Source organism: Panthera onca, chromosome B2, assembly GCF_046562875.1.
Source record: "Panthera onca isolate mPanOnc1 chromosome B2, mPanOnc1 haplotype 2, whole genome shotgun sequence".
Taxonomy (NCBI): Eukaryota; Metazoa; Chordata; class Mammalia; order Carnivora; family Felidae; genus Panthera; species Panthera onca.
In genome coordinates this window covers 125,843,874-125,870,111 of record NC_138343.1, presented here as the reverse complement: position 1 = coordinate 125,870,111, position 26,238 = coordinate 125,843,874, and positions in this window count along the sequence as shown.

The following is a 26,238-nucleotide window of genomic DNA, read 5'->3' as shown; positions in this document are numbered from 1 at the left end:
GATTTTGGCTCAGTCAAGATCTCACAGTTTGAGAGTTTGAGCCCTGAGTCAGCTCTGTGCTGATAGCATGAAGCCTGCTTGAGATTCTCTGTCTCCCTCTCTTTTGCCCCTACTCCACTCCTCTCAAAAATAGATAAATAAACTTAAAAAAAAAAAAGAAAAGTGATATCAGGAGATATCAATATTCAAAAATGATATTGTACTGCATTACTTAGTCCCAAGTATTTTCTATGTTTTTAATGGTTTGCCATGTGGACCAGAAGTGTGACAGGCCAACGAAGACCTTAGAAAAGTACTTGTAATTTGTTTTTTGCCCCAATGCCTATTCAAGGTTTGTATATAGTTGCAAAACACTAGATAGGTTATAATTCCACAGATTTCTTTCCAACTCAAAAATGGCTTATTAAAACACAGGTAAACGTGATGTGATTATAGGAGTAACCTCGGGGCAAATTTAATTTGTAAAACTAAAGCATTTAAGAAAACTTCACTTCTTTACTATTGATAACAAATTACTTACGATTTGTTTCACAGATGTTAGAACACACCATTTCAGAGTCACTGCTGAGAGACAGAGGAAGGGTGCCAAGATCAGCTGGGAGACTGTGCCCAGAGTGAACTCACAGTACTCCAGTGTCTGGTACTCTGCCTTGCATGTCTACAAGTGTATTTCTTAATTTTTGTTAATGTTTATTTATTTATTTACTTTGAGAGATGAGAGAGTACGAGCAGCGGAGGGTAGAGAGAAAGGGAGAGAGAGCTCCCAAGCAGGTTCCGCGCTGTCAGCACAGAGCCCCATGCGGGGCTCAATCCCACAAACCGTGAGATCATGACCGGAGCCAACATCAAGAGTCAGATGCTTAACAGACTGAGCCACCCAGGAGCCCCTACAAATGTATTTCTAATTAATGTCCGGAGGATATTGGGCCTAGGGAAAAAGAAGTCATGTTAGCCCCTCTTATAAGAGATTGACATGTAAAGCCAAGAGTCAAATGCCCTTATTTACAGAGAATAAGCTCTTAAAGGATGATCTCACTAACTTCTTCATGGGCGCATATTTTCCCCCATTTTATTTTACTTCCTTAAGTTTTTATTTATTTTTTTTGTTTTGTGTTTCAAGTTTTTATTTAAATTCCCGTTAGTTAGAGTACAATATCATATTAGTTTCAGGTGTAAAATTTAGTGATCCAACACTTGGTGTTCATCACAAGAGCACCACTTAACCCCATCACCTACGGAACCATCTCGCCACCAACCTCCCTTCTGGTAACCAGCAGTTTGTTCTCTAGACTTACAAGTTTGTTTCTTGGTTTTCTTGTCATTTTTTTCCTCTTCTGTTCATTTGTTTCTTAAATTCCACATCAGAGTGGAATCATATGGTATTTGTCTTTCTCTAACTGATTTCCTTTGCTTAGTATAATACTGTCTAGCTCTACTCATGTCATTGCAAGTGGCAAGATTTCATTATTTTTTATAGTGAGTAATATTCCATTTTATATAAACCACAGTTTATCCATTCATTAGTTGGTGGACATTTGGGCCCTCTCCACCATTGGTCTATTGTTGATAATGCTGCTATAAACATTGGGGTACGTGTGTCCCTTTGATTTAGTATTTTTGTACCCTTTGGGTAAATGCCTAGTAGTGCAATTGCTAGATCATGGGGTAGCTCTATTTTTAACGTTTTTTTTAATGTTTATTTATTTTTGAGAGAGAGAGAGAGAGACAGAATGCTAGCAGGGGAGGGGCAAAGAGAGGGAGCCACATAGTCTGAAGCAGGCTCCAGGCTCTGAGCTGTTAGCACAGAGCCCGACGCGGGGCTCAAGCCCACGAACCATAAGATCATGGCCTGAGCCAAAGTGGGACGCTTAACCAACTGAGTCACCCAAGCACCCTTATTTTTAACGTTTTGAGGAACTTCCATACTGGTTTCCAGAGTGCGTGCACCAGTTTGCGTTCCTACCCACAGTGCATAAGGGTTCCCCTTTCTCCACACACTTACCAACACCTGTTATTTGTTGTGTTGTTAATTTTAACAATTCCAACAGATGTGTTGTGATATTTCTTTGTAGTTTTGATTTGTATTTCCCTGAAGATGAGTGCTGTTGAACATCTTTTCATGTGCTTTCATTTTAACGTAACTGATAAACTGATAATAATCCAAAAGCTGCTTGCTGAATGTAGAAGCAGAGGCAGAGTAAATTACCAGATCAAGGAAACATATGATTAGACTTTCTGGTCTTCTCAGTCCAAACGTTCTTATTATTTAGCAATATTTTTATCCTTTTGATTCAGTGTCTCCTGTTGGATAAAAACAAAAATATTTATTTTACTGAATTGGATCTTCTGCATTTTCAAGTTGACTTAAATCAATATAATGTAATATCAAAGCCCTCTCAAATATGTGCTCCTCAAAGTTCCTTTCTGGGAATGTTTGTTGCTTCCATAAAAAATTTTACAATTGGAAAATTATCTAATTACATACGATTATGGTCATTTTTGTTAATGTGTCTTGCGGATATCTTACGATGAATTTTTTAACCACTCTCTGTCCTCTTCGTTCTTCAACATATTGCCAGCCTGCTTGCACTCACCTGTGAATGCTAATGGATCTTGAGATATTTTTATTAATGGTCCAAACAGAAAAACTAAATCTACATCCAAAGATAAACAAGTATAGTTTTGTGTTCCAAAGCCAAATGTTTTAACTTCTCTAATTTTTTTAAATTTATATAAAAGAATACTACCATCTCTTACCATACGTAACAGAAGATTAAATATATTTCCTTTTTATAGGCTTAATGATGACCAAAAGAGTCTTAGAAAAGTTCAGAAAAAGACTAACATAGCCCTACTCTAGGAGCTCTGGATTCAGGTGCAGCCTTCCTGGGTGGGTTCAAATGAAGGTTAATAGATCACTGAATGGCCACGTATCTTGGGTGGATTTAGAAAGTTACCAAATCTCTCTTAGCTGAAGTTTCTTTACCTATTAAAAAGAGATAATAATAACATTACCATCATTAACATTATAAAGATTAAAATAATAATATATATTGAAGATTTAGCATTTAGCATAGCATTCAACAAATGCTAGTTACAATCATTAAAAGAAAATTACACAAAACAGTTTCACAAATTCACCTGAATTTCAAATGTTAAACCATGTCTTTAAAGCCTTAAAACAACATATTCATGGTTATCTGTTAGTAAGCCCTTTACTGTTAATGAGGAAAGAAAAAATATGCTTCCCTCACAATATAAATCCTTTGGCCATAAATAAAGCAGAATCCAGGAATAAATTTCTTTTTATGCCTAACTTACTTTGATCAAATAGTCACTAACTTAGATAAAGATTAATGGTAAGTGATGGAAAGAAAATATGAGTGAATAATATATCCCGAAAGCCTACTAATTAGTTCAGAAAAATATAACTTCTCTTTAAATTTAATAACATGTTTGTAAAAATGACTAAGGCACGAAGCATTCAAATATCTAATCTATGTTCCATATTGACAGGATACATAATCACTATGCACAAAAGAAACAAAACATTTTGTAAAAGGCTAAATACTTAATTTCTATTGTTCTTTCTAAAGGAAAATAATTCCCAGCATTAAATATTTGTATATATTGCTTAGTTACAGAAAAATCTTCATGTGAGCCAAAATGTAAGTGCTTAGAAAGTGATTAAATGCAAAGCAACATGAAGACAAAGTAAGAAAGAGTCCTAAAGAAAGAGAAACAAAAGCATTCCATTTAATCCTTCCTTTCAAAGACTGTGGAGTCAATATTCCTGAAATTCTCTAATCACCAGGGATTTAAAGTGAAAAATATGATAATGTTCACAGTGACTCGTAAGAAGTGTCTACTTCTATTCTTTAACATAATTTGGCAAAACAAATCTAAAGCCCCCATGCCTGTCAAAAACAAAACGAAACCTAATTTGATGTAACATAATAGAAACACAGCTTTAAATGACTTTTCTAGACGTATGTGTCCTAAAACATGAAAAGGTTTCGTTCTCTTGAAGCCTTTCTCACAGTCTTAGCTCAACCTTCCTGAACCTTTTCATTCCTATAAGCAGCTCTAATTTCCCCTCCAAAGGCAGATGACACAAGTCTCTACATTCCAGTTTGCTCTTTCTCTCACTGATGGACGCGTTGAAATAAAGATTTGGGATCATGCTTTCCCTAGAGTTATGTTTGGGCACAGCCATAAGTTTGGCTCATAAGAGCCCACTAGGCAGGCAGTTTTCAACATTTCCACATGAAATCCACGGTATACTTCTCCTTTCTCCTCCATATGTGATAAAGACAACCCTTGAAACTGAAAAAGTCTTGGAAGAAGACTTATCAATACCCCTGCCCACGGTGCCCATCATGAAAATACCAAATCCCATCCAACCAAGACTGCTATCTCTGGATACTCTAGAAACTAGCAGCAGTCAGATGTCAGACCAGTCTGAGTATGGATGGAGCAGGTTTGTCTCCATATAGACTCTGCTCTGGAATTTAGAAAAGTTCATGAAACCTTAGATTTATAGTCCAAAAAAACACATAATTCATACCTTTGGTTTTATAATAGCCCTCTGAGGCTATACACAGGTGGAAGGAAAGGAGGAATTATGTGTATTTCAACTAATAAGTCAGGGTGGGGAATCCAAACCCATGTTTTCCTTTTTTTTTTTTTTTAATTTTTAGTGTTTATTTTTGAGAGAGAGAGAGAGACAGAGCACAAGCGGGGAAGGGGGAGAGAGAGAGGGAGACACAGAATCCAAAGGACGTTCCAGGCTCTGAGCTGTCAGCACAGAACCCGAAATGTAGCTCAAACTCACATGATCATGACCTGAGCCGAAGTCTAACGCTTAACTGACTGAGCCACCCAGGCATGCACCCCGCACGTTTTCCATTTTTATTTGTCTTCTTTTCACCTTTGAGTAAACTAAAATGTATTAGTAGCTTGAATAACTTTTTTTAAGTTTCATTTTAACAAAATTGTGTTCAGAAAAAATTCATAGACATTTATCATTTAAAATAACATAAATTTACCACATTAATACATTAACATTTTTCAGAAAAATATCTTGATGCCAATAATTAATAAACTTTTGTCAATGTAGTATTTCTTCTGACTTTCCAATATGTCAAAATTTTTGAAAATAATTTTCTAAATCACTCTAATGTTTTTGTTATAATTTTTCTGTGAATAATTTTAAATGTGTGTAAGTCATTTAAATACTTAGTTGAATTAAATAACTTTAACAAACTTCATCATTGTAAATTATTTAGTGTTAATGAAAATTATACCTTTCCTTTGTAAAATACGAGGAAAACTCAGGAAAAAAATTTAGAAGTCTAACTGATTTAGATACCGAGTTCCAAAACATGGCTTAACCATTTTATTAAGTCCTTTTACACTGGAATAGAGAATATAGAAGCATTCATGCTAATAAGATTAAACGGATATGAAACCTTAGGAGACTATTGTTAAAACAAACAGAAATATTTTATTTTATTTTTTATTTTTTTTTTAATTTTTTTTCAACGTTTTTTATTTATTTTTGGGACAGAGAGAGACAGAGCATGAACGGGGGAGGGGCAGAGAGAGAGGGAGACACAGAATCGGAAACAGGCTCCAGGCTCCGAGCCATCATCAGCCCAGAGCCTGACGCGGGGCTCGAACTCACGGACCGCGAGATCGTGACCTGGCTGAAGTCAGACGCTTAACTGACTACGCCACCCAGGCTCCCCCAAACAGAAATATTTTAAAGTACAGACAGAAAACTTGCTTAATCTCATTTTATTATATTGTAACTTAGAGAAGGAGTAGAATTTTAGATTTATCACCAAATTATAGCTATCACAGATAATGACTGTCTATTGAACTATTTATGGCACATTAATAGTGGCTGTCTAAAATCATAAGAAATTGAAAAAAAAAAATTTCCCCTGAGGGTGACATAAAGGTACTAGTGAAAACAGAGAAAAGAAAACAAAAAAGAAAGTGAGCACGTTTATTATAAATTACTGAGTAGGCAGTTGTGTCTGTGTAACAATGAACAGTGCACCCTTGTCTCAAATAAGTACCCCAGTGACGTGTTTTATGATCTGTAATCCTACTATTAGAAATCTGTGGTCCGAAGATCTTAACTATATTTACCTATTGAATTAGAAAACATCCTTGAATGTAACAATTTAGTCTTTATTAATATTTTTACCAGGGGCTCAGATTATTTAGTGAGGACCCAGTCGTGCGACAATGGATATAATGTATCAAATAGGAAGGATGTCTTCCTAAGAAGCAAATAAATGACAACAGCATGTGATGCAGTTTGCTTCTTCAAGTGTGTCCTCTGAGTTCAATTATCGTATTAATACTATAGAATGTGTACGATGTGAAAGTCCACATGCTAATCCTCAGCTAGATGAAGGACAACACAAGAAAAAAGCATGTATTTCTAAGGAATTTACTTCCGTGTTGGAACGATAAGCTACATACATCTGAAAAAAAGATCTTGGCGATAGTAGACATTAACTGGTAAGTTATGGCAGTGTTCATGGACAATAATACCTTTTAAGAATTGAAAGGCATGTCTTATTTGCATGCGTCTGGAATACCTCATTGCAAAAAGGGAAACAAAAGTGATCCAGTGCTAAATGAATTTAATTTAATTTAATTTATTTATTTATTTTAATTTTAGAGACAGAGAGGAGGACAGAGGGGTAGAGGGAGAGAGAATCTCAAGCAGGGTTCGATCCCACAACCCTGGGATCATGACCTGAGCTGAAAACAAGAGTCGGATGCTCAACCGAGCCACCCAGACACCCAAGCGTTTCTTAATTAATTTAAATTGTGGTAAATGAAATTATTTTGTATGATTTAGAAGATCGTGTACCTATATAGATATCAAGATACACACACGGATTTAGTATAGGTATTAAGATACAGATATAGAAACCAAAACAAATGCATCTATGGTAATTCCTACATAATCACATTAGCCCTTGGTCAGAGGATCCTGCTAAAACTCTTATTGTTTAAACTTGCATTTCTGGTTTGATGTCAAAATGAAATGACCTCCTATGCCCTCTTGCCCAGGGAAATGTGATTCTTGAGGGAACAGGTGAATCTTGTGTTTCTCAGTTTTTCAACATGCTCTATCTTTGTTTTCCTATTGTGGATGCTGCTTTAATTCTTTTTTTAAATTTTTTTAATGTTTATTCATTTTTGAGAGAGAGAGACAGGGCACAAGTGGGAGAGGTGCAGAGAGAGAGGGAGACACAGAATCTAAAGCACGCTCCAGGCACAAAGCTGTCAGCACAGAGCCCAACGTGGGGCTCAAACTCAGATGTGAGATCATGACCTGAGTCAAAGTCAGATGCCCAACTGACTGAGCCATCCCGGCACCCCAAATTCTAACATACTTTCCAAATGAAACCTGCTTGTAGGTACCAATTGATAAATGTTATTACTACTGTTATCTATAAATGCGAAGGTCTGATGGGCTTTTGAAACTGAGAAAATAACTGATTATAGATCGATGCAGTTAAAAAGTGAATTGGCACCCGAGATAGCCCCACATTGTACTGGCACCTTCCTTCCTATTTTGCAATCTCACAATAGGTGTGAATCACTACTGTCTAGTTTAATCAAATCCCACTCAAATATACCTTGCACAGTTTTGGAGATTTGATATATCTTACAAAATTGAAACAGTTCAGGTCTAATTTGATCACTTTAAGTGGAAAATCAGCCATCACAAAAGCAAAGCACGATTGAATTCATCAATAGGATGTTTTTTCGATACGGACAAAATAATCACTTGTCATCCTAACTGAAGCCATATTAAGTCAAAAGCCTAACAAAGTGTTTTTGTTTTCTATTAGTCCTACAGCTGTCTTCCCCCTACACTCTATAACTCGATCTTTCCAGTTGAACATATTCAGAGTTTGCTGCAAACAAAACTCTAATTTGATTTTCATGGCACTTCGTTTCCAATACTAGAATGTTGGATCTGCTATTGCTAATATTGACTCCAAGGCTAAAGGTCATAGTGGGGTCTGATTGTTGGTAGAAATGCATCATCTAGGGATGAACAAGTATCTGGCACTTTCTTCTATGAAAACATGATAGATCCTCAGTGAGTTCACATGAAACACTGACACGCAGGGAATTCATCACCACACTTCATTTAACATGGAGGGGAAAAAATGTTGTTGGGCCCTAAATTCATAATTTTGAAAATGCTAGGATTTATTAAAAAGTTATTGTATGAAACTTTCATATATTTTCAACATGACAGCATAACTCAATGAATCATTATTTCAAATCTAAGTTTTATTGTTTTCATTGACAAGTTTGTATCAATAAATAACTAGAGCTTGCTAAAAAAAAAAAAAACATGCTGTGATAAAGGAAAAATAGGAGAGAAGAGAGAAATGCATTTAAAACATTTTTAATCCACATATAGTATTAACCTACCATCAAGATTGTAAAACCAGACTGGGGGCTTAAGTGGAAAAAAAGAACATAGATATGGGTGAAGAAAGAGAAAAGAAAGTTAAAGGCTTTATTTTGTTCTATCATGTTTTTCTTGCTGTTATCATTGTTCCTTTTTCTTTTCTTTTTTTAATGTTTATTTATTTTTGAGAGAGAGGGAGAGACAGAACTTGAGCGGGGGAGGGGCAGAGAGAGGGAGACACAGAATCCCAAGTAGGCTCCAGGCTCTGAGCTGTCAGCACAGAGCCCGACTCAGGACTCGAACTCACAGACTGCGAGATCATGACCTGAGCTGAAGTCGGAGGGTCAATCGACTGAACCACCCAGGCACCCCATTGTTGTTCCTCACTTTTAAGAGCAGGGATGCTAGAACTCGATTTTAGCCCAAAATAAAGGAGAGAGAAGGTGAAAATACAATATAAGGAAGGTATCATTAATGGAGCAAGGCTCTTGGAAAAATGAGCCTAAAGAAATCCATTCGGAAGGATCGGCCAGGTGCAGGACAATGACCATCTCTCCCGTGACTGGGACAGAAGGGATGGACAGCACTATGGACAGAACACTAGGATTTGGGAAGGACCATGCATTTGAACAGGTTCAGTTTGACAGTCTCATGTTTTAAGAAATCAAAGCCAAGTTCAAATGCTAAAAGAAGAAAAGTAGAAGTCATGTTTTGAAGTCTTTAGACACATAGTAAAAACATAAAATAGGTCTTGAAAAGAACGGGAGTTGGGTATAAATAAAAGATTAAAAATCATACAAAATAAGCCACACTGCTATTTCAAAGGAAAATATGATAAAGTCAAAGAATTGTATCCTTGTATAAGTAATAGAATCAATGTTAACGACTAAGTAAATATTTAGGTACTAGAACTTCCTGCATAATTGGAATGAATAGAAAAACAAGTGATAAAGCTATTTAAAGGCAAAATATTTTCAATTTTTAAACAAGCTATATTCATGTTTTCTCTTTTTTAAATTAATATATAACAAGGAGAATAAGAGAATGTCAGTGAGAAAAGCATGGGATTTTAACAGAAAGCACCAAGATTTTTCACATAGTTTATAATTTTCATAGTTTTATATTCTTGAGTCATTTATTTACACTCCCATGGTGCCCAGGTTCTTAAGCTATAAAATTAAGAAAACATCCACTCTTCAGCCACTACATAAGGTTATGGTAAATGCTACAGTATAGCCTAGAGCTTCACAAAAATTGAGAGGAAAATTTCTTGTAGGCTCATTTTAGGCTTACAGCTAATTTGGTATTGCCCTCTGTACTCTGCTCTTTACTGCTTGAAAAGCCTACTTAAAAGATGTTGTGCAAATAAATTTCATTACATATGTGATTTTTGTGGTAAACAATTAGTATAAATACAGATACAGTAAAATTCTAACTTTATAGTATGAAATTGTATTCTTAGCGTAAATGCTCTCCATGAATTATTTTTTGGAAACTGAATTAAAATTTAAGTGCATCAGACTGTTTATTAGAAACATTATCTCTATGACCAGAAAACAAAAAGTTTTGAAAAATGGCTCTTTCTCCTCCCCCTTTCTCTTTTGGAGAAGGTCAAGTATTTATTTCAGCCATGTGATAGGGATACCGATGATTGGTTTTTATTAAGGTGTAATTTGCATACACGGAAAGTCACCCTTTTTTAGTGTATAGTTCCTCACGTTTTGACACATCAAGATATGAAATAGTTCCATTACTCCCAAATATCTTTATAGCCAACCCTCATCCCTTATTTCCCAGCATCTGCAACCACTGATTTGCTTCCATTCCTATAATTTTGCCTTTGCAAGAATATCATAAAAATAAAAATCAGTCACATATAGCCTTTGAGTCTGACTTCTCTAACTTAGCATAACACATTTGAAATTCATCCAGGGGCGCCTGAGCAGCTGGGTCAGTTACAAGTCTGACTCTTGATTTGGCCTCACGTCATGATCTCAGGGTTGTGAGATGGAGCCTCCATCGGGCTCCACACTGGGCATAGAGTCTTCTTAAAATTCTCTCTCCCTCTCCTTCTGTCCCTTCTCCACTCGCACACTCTCTCTCTCTAAAAAAAAAAAAAAAAAAAAAAAAGGTGAAATTCATTTGTATCATCAGGTGTATTAGTAGTTCATTCCTTTTTATTGCTGAGTAATATTCCATTGTCTGGATATACTACATACAGTTTGTTGATCACCATTTGAGGGATATTTGGATTGTTTCCAGTTTTTTGCAATTACAAATAAAAACAATGTGAATATTTGCATAAAGATTTTTATGGAAACATAGATGTCCTATATACTGATTTATCCCTTCATTTTTGTGTGTTTTTGTTCCACTTGGATAAATACTTCGGAATAGGATTGCTGGCTCCTACAATAAATGTATGTGTAATTTTACAAGAAGCCATCAAACTGCTTCCCAAAGTATCTATACCATCTTACAATTCCACCAATAACATATTAGAGCTCCAGTTGCTTTGTACTTTGTCAGCACTTGCTATTGTCGGTTTTACTTTTTGGAGACATTCTTATAGATATGGTCAATATAGTAGGTTTAACTTTTAAAGCTAGTTCCATAGGGATGCCCGGGTGGCTCAGTCGGTTGGGTGTCTGACTTCGGCTCAGGTCATGATTTTGCAGTTCGTGGGTTCCGGCCTTGCATCAGGCTCTGTGCAGACAGCTCAGAGCCAGAAGCAACCTGCTTTGGATTCTGTGTCTTCCTTTCTTTCTGCCCCAACCCCCCTTCTCTCTCTCTGTCTCTCAAATATAACAAACATTAAAAAAATGTTAAAAAAAAAAAAAGCTAGTTCCATAAACTCAAGCTCCTCCAGTTAATGCAGAAAAATTATCAGACTATTCAATGAGGGTACTATTTCCAGGTGCAGTGAAATGTTAATGATCCCTCTTGAAACATGACTGGAATGCCAGACAAACTCTGTTTTTCTGTAGTTTGTCTTTCAGTGATTGAGGCACCACATATCTCTAAGGACTAAAGTCGTTATATCTGAAGTGTGGGTTTAGTTCCTTCTAAGTTCAGTTGAGAGAAGCAGTGGTTTCTTGTAAGTACTATGTAATGACACAATGTCCCGAATACATAGAAATGGAGAAACTTTTATAGCCGAACTAAATGCTACAAATTAATTTCTGATTAAAAAATTCAAGAAGCATAAACTATCACTGAACATAAACATTAACTCTGAGCCTTCTATCTCCTTTTCCTAGTGAGATAATCACATAATATTCTTTAGAATATTCTCTTACATAGTAAATATTTTTATATTTGCCTTACATCTCAACATGAGATATGCATAACTTTTAAGCAAAAGTCTGCTACACATCTCCTTTGCATATGCTGATACAAAGAGAACATTTTCTGTGGGATATCAGTACCAGAAGACAAGTTGCAAAGATTTGGGAGCCTCAAATAATGGAAGGACGAAGGAGAAAATAACAAAGTAATCAGTCCTGTGTTAGTTTTCAACTATGACTTAAGAATTTGTTATGGCCTCAATGACACATTTACGGCAACTATTTATTCATCCGGGATCTACATTAATCAATTTCTAAGTGCCTAATTTAAACACTCAGGTCCATGGATTTCAGGGGGTTCATAAATTCCCTGAAATCATACGTAATATTTATTTTTGTGTATATGTAAGTTTTTTCAGTTGGGGGGGGGGGGTATTTATTTGTTCCTGGAGGGAAGATTCTTAACTGTCTTGAAAGAAGTTAAAACTCATTACTTTAGAAAATATCAAGGCATATTCACATCATAATTTCCCAAAGATCTAGCATTGCATTAACATCCAAAATGTGGTGAGATCAGTATTATGGGAGGACTGGCACACCTATAGCAAACCATCCAGAAGGTAAACAGTCTTTCCTGCCTGAGCAGCAGAGAAAAGAAATATAATGATGGTAGGCACTGTCCATCTCTCTCTCTCTCTCTCTCTCTCTCTCTCTCTCTCACACACACACAAACACACTGTGGAAGTTTTCCTTCTTTTCCTGTTTCTTTCTTTGTTTCTTTTTTTATTTTTTATAACTCTAGCAACCATTAAACAATAAAACAAGGAAGTATAGCTAATAAGATGTTTCTTACCCCTTTCTTTTTGCTTTCTTAGGTCTGTCTACCTGGAATAAATTTTTCTACTGCTTTTTCTTTTCCCTACCACCTCTATACCTCTAACCCTACTTTGGAATTTCAGCCTTTATACATCTATAAAAAATTTCATATTGTCTGTCCCCAATATTATGTGGCCAACCATACTTTGTGTTCACACCTGTCTTAGGGACTACAGCATTATTATAGCATTTTTCTTGATGATCTAGACACTGCAGCAGGTACTGGTGTGTGGCAGTGAACGAGTTAGAAAGAATTTCTATTCTCACACAGCTATATATTCCATGAGTAAGAACAAATATTAACTGTGTGATAATTATAGCTAAAGAGAATTGCAGTGAAACTCGTACTTATTTATATTTGTTTTCCTACTGCCTAGTCCATTTTGAATCATAGGAAATGCTCAGTAAATAATTATTGGCTGATTAAGGAATGGAGGGATGATTTAAACGCTGTTCCCTGGGAAGGTCTTCTTTGACTTCTCCAGGAAATATGAGCTTCCACAGCCCTTTGTTCATGTCACTTCTTAATAGCCTTTATCATCATATTGATGGTAATTTATCTGCTTAAATAACCATGAACTACTTGAGGGCAAGTTCTGTACATTTTCTATGAATAATCTGGATATCTCCAAATTAATAAACATTGTGAGCTCACTCTTTCTTTATTATTATTCTGAATTGCTCTGACTGATTTTTCGAATAGACAACCACCCTTGTGTTACTGAAATAAAGTCTAATTGTTCATTATGTTTCATGTTTTCTATATATTGTCAGAATCCATAATAAGTAAGGAATTTTCTACTCTGTTTTGTATTCCAGGGAAGAGTTTGTGTAAGGTTGGTGTTATTTCTTCTTTAAACATTTGGAAGAATTCACTGAAGACAGCACATGGGCTTGGAATTTCCTTTGTAGGAATATGTTAATCAGGCTTTCAATTTTTTTAGTAAATATGAGACTAATTAAATTTCTGATTTCTTATTGTATCAGTTTTCAGTTTGGGAACATTTTAGCTTCTGAAGAATTTTTCCATTTCATTTAAATTGTAAAATGTATGGATATGTAACGGTTTATATTATTTAAGTAATATTTTAATGATTGTAGAAACTTTATTGATCTTACTTTATTTCTTTTTTTATTGAGGCATAATTGATATATTGTTATATTATATTATATTATATTATATTATATTATATTATATTTTTCCTGTTCTTTATTCCTAATTGTTAGATTAAGTTCTAATGTGTGTAGTATATAAATTGCCATACCCAGTGACCACTTCAAATACATCTGGACATTAATAGCCTTGAAAATCACTTTATAAAGAAATCAAATTAAACTAAGGTAAAAGGATCCTTCATAACTTCAATGATTGAAGATATAGTTTGGTAACATCTACCTGGGATGATACTGCGTGCTTGGTGAAGCCTTAGGAATAATTTGTTCCATTTCCCACACATTTTACTTCGATGCTAAAGGAATAAAGGGCCCAATAAAGAACCCACTCTGCTTTCCCAATCTGAGTTCTAAACCATTAGCTAAATGTGAAAAAGAATTAAAGTAGATAAAGAGCAAAACAGGATTTATTACAATGAGGACTAGGTTACAGAACATGGCAAATGTGTATGTTGCAACAATAGCTTCCTAATGACAAATGGTATAATTTGACAGACATTATATCTCACATAGTCAACGCCATAAAATTCCTCCCTAACTCCTTTTGTTTATAAAACTTCCTAAAGGTACAGTGTGGTGGAGCAGTAGCTATTATGTATGTAGCCAAAGACCTTGAGCTGAAGCGAGGGAGAAAAAGGCTGATCTACTCGTGCACTGTTTATCTCTTAAACTCCCTAATAAGGTAGGTCACTTTCTTTCCCTGGGAGAAACCAAAAGTTGTAGATCCCTCTACACCAACAGAAACATCGTGTGTGACAAATAATTACTGTCCTCTTATAGGAAAGTGTCTTTTAAGCTCTGTTAACCCCAAACCATGAAGGAATGGCGTTCCCAACATAGCTGTAGATCCTCGCTATGCTTTCTCCCAGTACAATATTTTAAAAAGTGTTTGCAGACGTAGGAATTAGAGGAAACTACTCTAACCCTAGAGCAGCTGAGTTAGCTACAGTCACCAAGTATAACCACTTCTCCTGGGATTTGAATGATTTGAGAGAGCAGCTGCTATGTTATTCTAACATTGGTCTAAGAACATGGGTTCAAGGGAAAATCAAGAAAATTTTCTCTTTTGAATTCTCCAAGGAAAACTCATAGCTAGCATCTTCCTAAGCTTGAAGGGAGGGGATAAGGATTGTGTTTCTCAGGCTGAATGAAAAAGTGTTCAATCTAGATATTCCTATAAATGTCTTTCTAATATTTGAAAACATCTACCACTTTTTTCTCCTACTGTTTAATCTGAGTATTGTTTCTTACATTCAAACCTATTACTTTGCTGCTCTGCCTTGGTAGCTATAGTAAATGCATGTTTTCCATATCACCTCAAAAACCAAAACGACAATAACAAAAAAGACTTTTTTACAGGCTTGTGGGTTGCTATTATGCATCTGTGTGGACATCTTTCCATTGCTCATATCATCGCTATGCTGTACTTTCTGTTATCCTAAGAGTTCATAGAAACATTATTAAGAGAGTTTGGTGAAATACTATATTTAGGAACATAACATTTATTTGCCCATTCTCCACATGGCCGTTTGCTTGTTGTTGTAGTTCAGAGTCACATGTGAGTAGATTTATATCATACAGTAGAAATGCTGTGAAGAGTAAAAGGACTGATAGAAACAACCTAGACACAGGAATGAAGGTGGGGGTCTCAGAAATCAACAGGAACGTCTCCAAATTATTTTTGGCTTCTGTTTTTAAAAAACCTATCAGTTACTATTAAAAGGACATTTCAACACCATTGCCCTAAGAAATACAAAAATTGAAACAGAAGATAAATGTCAGCTAGAAGGTGACAGATTGACGTAATGTTCTTAGTCAAGATTAGTATAAAGACAGTTGTGCTGGTATAAGCAATCAGCTCCCTAAGCAAAACCAGCCAAGAATTGTTTTAGTCTATTCCTTGAAGATCCCATCCGTGAACTCAGTGTCCAGCTACTATCCCTCCCATCCCCTGTCAACCATTAGCTTTGTTCTGCTTCATGGAGCCTGAAAAAAATTAGGCATGGATCTCTAAGACCTGTAGTCTGACAAATGTTTCTAATCCTAGAGGGCCTAGCAAAAGGATAAAATTCTGAAAATGTGCAAAGCTAAAATATTCACTATTGGTTGTATTTCAAAGGAAGAAGAGTAACGTGGTCATAATCATATTTAATCTTAAAGGGTAAAGTAAAAAATAATATACGTAAAAATTCAAACGTTTTCATCTGTTACCAAAATGTCTTTAGTCCCGTAAGTATCCCATAGTCTTATAGTGTCCTATAAATTTAAATCTTGTAATAATATTTATAACAATATAATACAGTATTGAAAACATAATTTGTTCTGGAAACATGTTTGTAATCTAAAGTACTTGTATATCAAGGCAAATTTCAAGAACCATTGGCTCAGTTGTGATCATGTGACATTTGGGATCACGAACTTCTTGTATTGCAAGACCTCGCTCGTTACCTGTTGGGATGAGCACTGGGTGTTGTATGGAAACCAATCTGACAATAAATTATATTTGATATAAAAAATAAAAAATAAAATAAATAAATTAAAACTTATTAGAAATATTTGCTTGTCTGGCAGAATACTCACAGATCAAGTTACTCGCAATCCAAGGTTTTACCGTAACTCCCATGCAATTGTTTCATGGACCAAAATACATTTAATATATGAAGATTCTGCTTCAACTCATGCTTTTGGGAAACAAAGAGACTCCTTATATAAGAGAAAGCTGTAATTAACCTATCTGATTGATTTTGTGAGAATGCATAAATAACAGAGAAATCAGGAAAGAGCTCGGTTAGTTTGAGTAGCATAAAATCAGACAATCAGAAAGATCCTTGCCCAGTTGGGAAATGGCTCCTTCAAAAAGAAGATACGCTGAAATAAGGGATAGTCTAACACTTCCCAATATTCACATTACATTCGAAGCATAGGTACCCCAAGGTGTGCTGAAACTGGCCTGGGAGTGACAATTGTTAAATGTTCAGAAGTGTGAAGACCAGTTGGTGTCACTTTGTTATCTCAGAGTAGGCCAGAATGGGAATAGCTACATCTTGGGGGAAAAAAACCCAAAAAACAATACTATAAATATAGGCCAGAATGGGAATATCTACATCTTGGGGGGGGGGGGGGCGGGGGGAAACAATACTATAAATCAAGGCCATTTTGTTTTTTTATGAGAGCTGGTTGTTAGTGGCACCTGGGTAGCTCAGTCAGTAAGTATCCAACTTCAGCTCAGGTCATGATTTCGCTCTTCATGAGTTCAAGCCCCACATAGTGCTCTGCATTGACAGTGTGGAACCTGCTTGGGATTCTCTCTCTCCCTCTCTCTCTCTGCTCCTCTCCTGCTCCTGCTTTCTCTCTCTCTCAAAATAAATAAACTTAAAAAAAAAAAGAAAGCTGGTTGTTAAATATTTACCAGGATACCAATGGTAATACCCTAACCTAAAACAATTAATTATTGTATTCATTAGGAAAATACGTAATATCACAATATCTACAACATAACAGCTACGTTAAATAGCTAACATATGTGTTTTTGGTTAGCCAAAAAAAAAAGGAATATTTGGTCCTTCCTCAATATCAGCGTTAAAATTGGCCCTATTCAGTCAAAGAGAGGTACTAAATCATGTAAGAATATAATTATAAAACTATCTAAATGTGTTAGAAAATAGTTGACTAAGGTAAAATAGGAAGAATGGTACCCAGTGGGAGTATAAATAACACACTGTGGAAATGTTACAAGGCTTTACTTGTGCCCCTCCCTCAGGGGTAATGAAAATATGAAAAACAAATACACCTGCACATGAAACTATTTGATCTGTTATTAGGAATTAAATAATGCTGAAACCAAAAGATTGCTTTATCTGGATTTTATCCTACATGTAATAGAAACAGAAGATGCTTTGTCAAGTAAAAATAGCACAAAGCAATTAATTTATAAGAATAATGGCATAGAACAAATATGGCAGTGTTGACTCTCTCAGAACAAGTCATTTTCTTACAAGTCATAAAAATTATGCAGAAATATTTCACCTCCTGAAACCCAGAAAATGCCAGAAAAGCTTGTAACCTGAAAATACACTATTGAATAATGACTAAAAAGTAAATTATTTTATTAATCTCAACTGAACTGCTACATAAAAGTGAAATGATGACTATTCACAAGGATAATAAATATACTAAGCTGAGAAAATATTTAAAAATGTCTTTTGATTCCCTTTTAAAGTCACGATCTTAGGAGCAAGCCCATTTATTAATAGAATGAAATTTATCTTCAAAGAAGAAGAAAATATTGCAGGGGCAACATACATTTTGAACAGTTCCACTGTTAGGTGCCTATTAACACACTGTATAAACTATTAACAGATTCAGACTCTATGCCCAGTATATTTTACTGAATATCATTAAATTAGCATTTATTTTGGTAGTTTAATAAAGTTAGCCAACTTTGTGCCAATAAAAATGAAATAATAACAGGAGAAAGAACTAAACAATATGGAAGAGTATAAAAAACAGGCCGAACTCCCTTTATTTTAAGATTACCATAACTATATGTACATGAATCTTTTTTAATGTGTGCACATATACATACACACATGCTTTTATGCAAATTATTATATGTGTTTTTTCCATGTAGAACTTTGACTATATGTAATTTTTATTAAGTTTATTTATCTTGAGAGAGAGAAAGTGAGAGAGAGAGACAGACAGAGCATGAGTGGGGCCAAGGCAGAGAGATAAAGAGGGAGAAAAAATCTCAAGCAGGCTCCGCGTTGTCAGCCCTCATGGGGCTTGAACTCAAAACCCAGGAGATAATGACCTGAGCCAAAACCAAGAGTTGGGCGCTTAACCAATTGAGCCACCCGGGCACCCCTACTTATATGTAATGTTTAAGATTAATTAAAGTCCACAGTTCACATGAGAGTATGCTTTTTGTGTCAGTGCCATTGTATTAGTTTTGATAAGCTTATGTTTTATATCCATCGTCCCAGTATCGTAGAGAATTTTCACCAGGTTAAAAAATCCCATGTTCCACGTTTCAATCTTCACTTCCTTTCCCAAGAGTCAAGCATGTACTTTTAAATGTTTCTATATTTTTTCCTTTTCCAGAATAACGTATAATTGGAATCATATGGTAGGTGACATTTCAGACTTGCTTCTTTCAGTTAGCAATGTACATTTAAGCTTCCTCCAATTTTTTTCATGTTTGGTAGTTTCTTTTTTTCTTTATTTTTTCTTGTCACCGAATTACATTGTGTTGTGCAGAAAGATCAGTTTGTTTTATCCATTCAACTATTGAGGAACAATGTTGTTGTTGCTTCCAGATTTTTGGCAATTACAAGCAAAACCACCATAAACATTTGGGTGCGGTTTCTGTGTGGACTTACGCTTTCAGCTCCTTTGGGTAAATATCTGAGCGCAATTGCTGGATCATATGATCAGACTATGTGTAACTTTGCAAGAAACTATGACACTGTCTTCAAAAGTGGCTGTGCCATTTTCCATTCCCAGCAGGAATGAATGAGAGTTTCTGTTGCTATGCAATCTTACCAGCATTTGGTATTGTCATTTTTTTTTTGGATAATAGCTATTCTAATAGATGTGTAGTGATAGCTAAACATTGTTGTTTGAATTTGTATTTCCCTGATGACATGATGTGGAGCATCACCTCCTATGCTTTGTACGTTGCCATCTGTACATCCTCTTTGGAGAAGTGTCAATTCAGAACTCTTACTCAGTTTTTAACTAAAATGTTTAAGAGTTAAGTTTTAAGAGTTACTTGTATATATTAATAACAGTCATTCATCAGATGGGCCTTTTGCAAATATGTTCTTCCAGTCTGTTTTGTCTTTCATTTTCTTAAGCGTGTTCTTCACAGAACAGTTTTTATTTTTATTGAAGACTAACTTTTAAATTGTTTCTTTCATAGATAGCTATTTTGCTGTTTGTACCTAAAAAGGCACATTAAACCAGAAGTAACTTAAATTTTCTCCTTTATTATCCTCCAAAGTTCTATACTTTTGCATCTTACATGTAGCTCAATGTTCCATATTGAGTTTATTTTTTTTAAAAAGTGTGAGATGGGTATCTATCTATCTATCTATCCATCATCTATCTATTTTTTCATGTGGGTGTCCAGTTTTCCCAGCACCATTTCTTGGAAAGATTATCTGCTAAGAATTGCCTTTGCTCATTTGTCAAAGACCAATTGGCCCTATTTGGGTGGGTCTATTTCTAGTCTCTATACTGTTACATTTGTTTCTTTATTGTTCACCAACACCACGTTGTCTTTATTAATATATTTACAATAAGTGTTGAAGTAGGGTAGTGTCAGCCCTCTGTCTTTGTTCTTTCTTAGTATTAGGTTGACTATTTGGATCTTTGCCTTTCCATATAAACTGTAAAGTAAGTTTGTTGATATCCACAAAATAACTTGCTAGGATTTTGATTGTGTTGAATCTAAAACTGTAGTTAGGAAGAACTGACATCTTAGCAATATTGAGTCTCCTTATTCATAAACATGAAATATCTCTCAGTTTACCTAGATATTCTTTGATTTATCTCATTACAGTCTCTAACAAATTATACTTACAGTTTTCTGGTGTTAATATAAATGACACTGTGTTTTTAGTTTCAAATTCCTATCATTCATTGCTATCATATAAAAAGCAGTAGACTTTTCTATATTTGTCTTGAATGTTGCAACCTTGCTATAAACAATTCCTAGCTCCAGGAGTAATTTTTTGTTGAGTTTTGGGGATTTTCTACAATGAGAAATATGTCAACTGGAAATAAAAATAATTTTATTTCTTTCTTTCCAATCTGAATATTTCTTTATCTTATCTCATTAGCTAGTACTCACAGTGTGATGTTCAATATGATGGAAATAAGAGATATCCTTGCTATGTTCTGGACATTATAAGGAAATTAGCATCATTGAGTATATTAGCTGTAGGCTTTTTGTATATCTTCCTTATCAAGTTGAGGAATTCCCTTTCTTTTCCTAGTTTACTAAGTATTTTTTTTTAATAAATGGTTTGAGGTAGTCTCAAATGATTTTTCAGCACCTATTAATATTATAATTTGATTTTTCTTCTTTAGCCTATTGGTGTGTTGGATTTCATCATCTGATGTTTGGAAGTTGAATCAGACTCACATACCTGGAATAAATACCACTTGTCTGTGGTGTATAAATTTTATACTTTGTTAGGTTTGATTTGTTAATGTTTTGCTGGGGATTTTTACATTAATGTTAATAAGGGATAGGTCTGTACTTTTATTTTTTATAATGGCTTTATTTGGTTTTATTAGAGTAATGTTGGCTTCATTGAATGAGTTACAAACTCTTCCCCCTTCTATTTTCTTGAAGAGATTGTAGAAAATAAGTATTATTTTTCCTTAAAAATTTTGATAGAATTTACCAGTCAAACTGCATGAGCCTGGTCATTTCTTCTGTGGAAGGTTATTAACAGTTATTTGATTCCTTTGATAGATGTAGGCTTTTAGGGTTATCTATTTCTCCTTGTTTGAATTTGGTAGATTGTGTCTTTCAAGGGACTTGTCCATTTCATATAGGTTATCACATTCGTGGGAATAGACTTTCATTCTAAGGACTATCCGGTTGCATCCCACAAATTTTGACTTTTCATTGAGGCAAACGTATTTTAAAATTCCTACTGAGATGTAGTCTTTTATCCATGTGTTATTATTATAAGCTTTTTTTTTTTTTTTTTTTTTTTTTGAGAAAGGGAGAGTGTGCAAGCAGGGGAGAGGGGCAGAGGAAGAGAGAAAAAGAGAGAGAGAATCTTAAGCAGGCTATCTCAATTGCTTAACCAACTGAGCCACCCAAGGGACTCAGTTATATATTTTATAGTTGGGGAACAAATCATAGAAAATTTAAATCATTTATCAAAGTCAAATAGTTAGTAACCGGAAATAAAGAATTCTAACCCAATTAGTAAAATTCAACAATGAAGTACTTAGTTGCTAAGCTAATCATGGAGCAAAATCCTGGCATATGTTAGACTGTAGGCTTTTTGTGTATCAATAGATGTTTGTTTATTTGTTCTATCTTTATGTAATGATTGAATTGATTCATGGATCAATATCAATCTAGAAGAGGAAATCTATCAGCAAACCACAGTACTGTCCAGTTTAACACTTGTATTAACTAGTTGGATAAGAACACAGAGGGGAAGAAGTTAATTTTATTGGAAGGTATTAGGACATGAAATGAATGGAGTTTATTCAAATGACAAAAAATAAAATATTGCTGAGATATCCAGGGTTTGATGTCATAAATGAAAGTAGATATAAAACATTGTTAAGGAATCATAGGCTAAATTTGAATGCATGTATCTATACTCAAGATCACTAAGAACAAATAAACAAATTTCAACTTTATTTACACACCTTTGGCAAAAAGATTAAGTGAAAACCAGACAGGGAACTTAAATAATCTCATTCATCACTCTAGACATCTTTGATAATGATATGACTCGTGCAAGAAACATATTTTTCAATTTTTAAAGACCTTATGTGATTCACGGTATACTATATAATTAAAGTAGATTAGTTTCTGTAGACACAACTATGTGACATATTTCAACTGAATTCACAGTATCAAAAGATTCAGAATCAAACTTTATAGGAAACTCAGCAAATTTTATGTGAGAGAGTTGAAATCATTTTGTAAGACACAGTGGGAAATACTGTGACCATATGTTCTAATGCATGTTCTAATAGTTTGCTGGTGGGCCCAGTAACTCAATGGGGTCAGAGAGCAGCATGGACTAAGGGCTAACTTAAGTTCTCTTGGTCAAGTCTCTTGTCTAGAAACTTATATTTCAAATAAACTAAAATGTTATGAGAAATTTATTTTAAATAGATTTCATTTTTCAAGAGTACCTAGCTTTTGGTTTTCCCTTTTATACGTAACAGAACTTAAAATTAATGATTTTACCATCCTTCTATGAAAGACCTTTGAAAATAGTAAAAAATTACAGGTTAATGATCTTGTACAGGGAAGGTCAGATGCCAGAAACTTTTTATAGCACTTTCTAAAAACAACTATATATTACATCAAAGCACAGTCAATGAAGCCAGCCCATAAATTTGCAAGGTGCCTAGGTTCAACAGACTGAAAATCAATAAAGCCATTGAAATCAATACACTGTTCTCATGAATACAGTCTGTTAACTAATCAGGGTTTAAGTGATCCTGCCCACTGGAATATAAATGTCTCACTACTTTAGATGTAATATTTAGATCAAACCTTTATTCATTAAACATGCCAGATTCATTAGAAATATCTATTGATTCCACAATCAATAAAATATATTCCCAAACTCCTGAAAGAATTATTTATGAAAATCCTTTCTTCTAGACAAATTCAGTGATCCCCGACCATTTGGGTAATGAGTAAACTAAAGGTTTCCATACTTAAAGTCTTGATATAGTGAAGAAATAATTTGTTACCAGTCTTCATATATCTTCATAACCACTATTCTGATTCTAAATTTACTAAATTTTGATGGCAGAACTTCTCTTAAATATATGGAAAACCATAAAAGAATACAAAGCTTATGAACGGGCTCATCACATTTCAAGTAAATGCGCATACATACATACTTATGTATAAACACATAGATGTTTATGTGTATATAAATGTTTGTATGCAGATATATACTTTAAACCAATTTGACAATATATTTCATATATTTAAAAAATAATAAAATAAAATAAAATTAAGTCAACATAAGATTTTATTCATTTTTCTTAAAATTAATACATAATTCGCAAACTCACCTCTAACTGTCCTAAACAGAAATTAAGACTTAATTGAATATAATCAAATTCCTCGTAAGTATTTTGTTAATAATATGTTAAATGAATTTTTTGTAATGAAATATTTCCATATATGATTTCCAGTGGTTGCACAGTATTTACACTTAGGATTACACTATAATTTATTTAGCTTTCCCTATTGTTGAGCATTTCATTTGTTTACTTTCCACTACTTTAAATTCAGTTTTGATCTATATTCTTGTCATTAGACCTTTGCACATACTCATTATGATTTCCCTAGAATAAATTTCTAGAAGCAAAAATTCTGGTCAAAGGGCACACTAACTCTAAGGGGTTTTTTTTGATATATATTTGACATCAGGGTATATTTAAAATGAAAAGGTTAATATTAATGGATTAAATGTTGAATTATTCATTAAAGGAAAAATTCTGACAGATAACTTTTAGATTGAATATCTTAGCTTTTTAAATACGGCAGGGCTTGTGGCTTGAAGGAATGTTTGCATTTCCTTTATGATGTGTGCATTTCTTGGGGAAAAAATTAGACTATTTAAATTGTCTTTGCAAGTATTAACTAATTAGTTTTCCCAACAAACCTATTAGCTAGGCAATATTATTACTAGTCTCCCATCTTGAAACCATGTTAATGAAATAGTAGAATTGACTGTCCCGGGGCCATATCCTATTGATCTTTTAATGCAGATGATCAGAGCAGAGAGATAGACCACATAGGAATAAAAACTTCATAACTAGTTTTTAGATAGGCTTCCACGAAGGAGAAAAACAAAAAGAACAGCCAGAGCAAGGAATTGAATTGGATTTGCTTATCAGATCATAATAATTCATTCCATAACTAATAAATAATCAAAGTGAGAGGAGACTTTTAAGCTACAGACCATAGGGATAGAGGAGAAATGTCCTGAACAGCTTAAAAAAATAATAAAATACATAAAATGTAAATAAAGCATCACTCATTTTGGCAAAATTAGTTTTAACTATTGTTCCAAACAACTTATTTACCAAAGTAATTTTTTAATAAAAATGTTCTAAAAACTTTAACCTCTACTATGTACATGTAAGCATAAAATGTAATCAGTAAATTATTTTCTCCTAGAAATTGGCACGATTTTCAAGAAACCATTTTCTTTCCCTTAAACCATTAGGTTTGCTTCAGTATTTATCAGTCAGTTTTAGGTGACATGTTTCAGAATAAGAGAGTGAATAGTTTGTGCTACTTGCTGTTCTTGCTAAACTTTCCTACAGATTTCTTACAATACTGCAAATACATCTCCCTAAAAAGCAATTAAAAAATAAATAAATAAAACACCAGAGAGACTAAATGTTCCTTATAAAATTTGTGTAGGAGTCATAGGGAGCAGGTGGCTGATTCAAAGAGCCTTACACTTGTGTATTAAACGATGAAGTAGTGCAGGGATCCACAAGGGGGTCAGGGATGAGGGGCTTCTAGAAAGCCAAAGGAAATAATTTACAAGAGGTGGTCAACGCCCTCTTGGGCAGGCGACTTTGTAAGTACCTATTACTGCCTTCTCCTGGTCACACAAGTAGAATAGAAAACAGCCATTTATAAACAGAGATTAGCATAACCCTTTAACCTGAGGAAGCGTGGGAAACTAAAAACCAGATACTCATTCATTCTCCACAGCCTGTATGAGAACAATATGACAAGAGGGAAAAATAGAATCAGTCTGAGAGGAAGGGGCAGGGTTTGGCCCTAGCTGTGATTCCTTGAGAAAGACTGGAAATTAACACATTTCCTCACATAAATATGATGTAGGCTAATACCCCAGTACACATACATTTTGGAAGAGAGACCGAGTGCAAGCAGGGGAGGGGCAGAGAGAGAGGGAGACACAGAATCCGAGGCAGGCTCCATGCTCTGAGCTGCCAGCACAGAGCCTGATGCGGGGCTCAAACTCACAAACCGTGAGATCATGACCTGAGCCAATGTCGGACGCTTAACTGACCGAGCCACCCAGGCACCCCTGAAAACATTATTTGAAAGGCTGAAACTACATCATTATAATGAAGATATTCTAATTACTTGAATCAACCTGATTAGCATTCAGTGTGGGTCACCCTAAAAAGACTTGCTGAGAATTTAGATTCCATTCAACCAAGTGAATGCAGATGACTACAACCCCACTCAAAATTACCAGTTTAAGCTTTGGATATACCATTGTCAGGACCTTAATTTTATTTGATTTGTATGAGATTAATCTAAGTGAACAAAAAAAAAGGCAATAAATTTTGAAACCTTGAACAACAAAATAAAATAAGGTAACATTAATTGAGTATAGTGAGTTTTCCGCATTGTAACTGGACTCTAGGCATCCCACAAATATTTATTTTGAAACCATTAATAAGGACGCAGTTCAATATCTATCATATCCCTAGCACAAGTTGGAACTTCTATTGCATTTTATGGACTATTTCAATAGCTGTTCACTTTACTCTGATTCCGTTGTTCATATAATAGTCAGAATGATCTATTAAAAAATGTAAATCAGATCAGTTAAGTCCCTTATTTAATGTCAGCTACTTTGCAGGGCTGTTGTTAAGATTAATTAGGACAATATGTAAAAATTGCCTACCAAGGTGTCTGGTACACGATCATGGTGA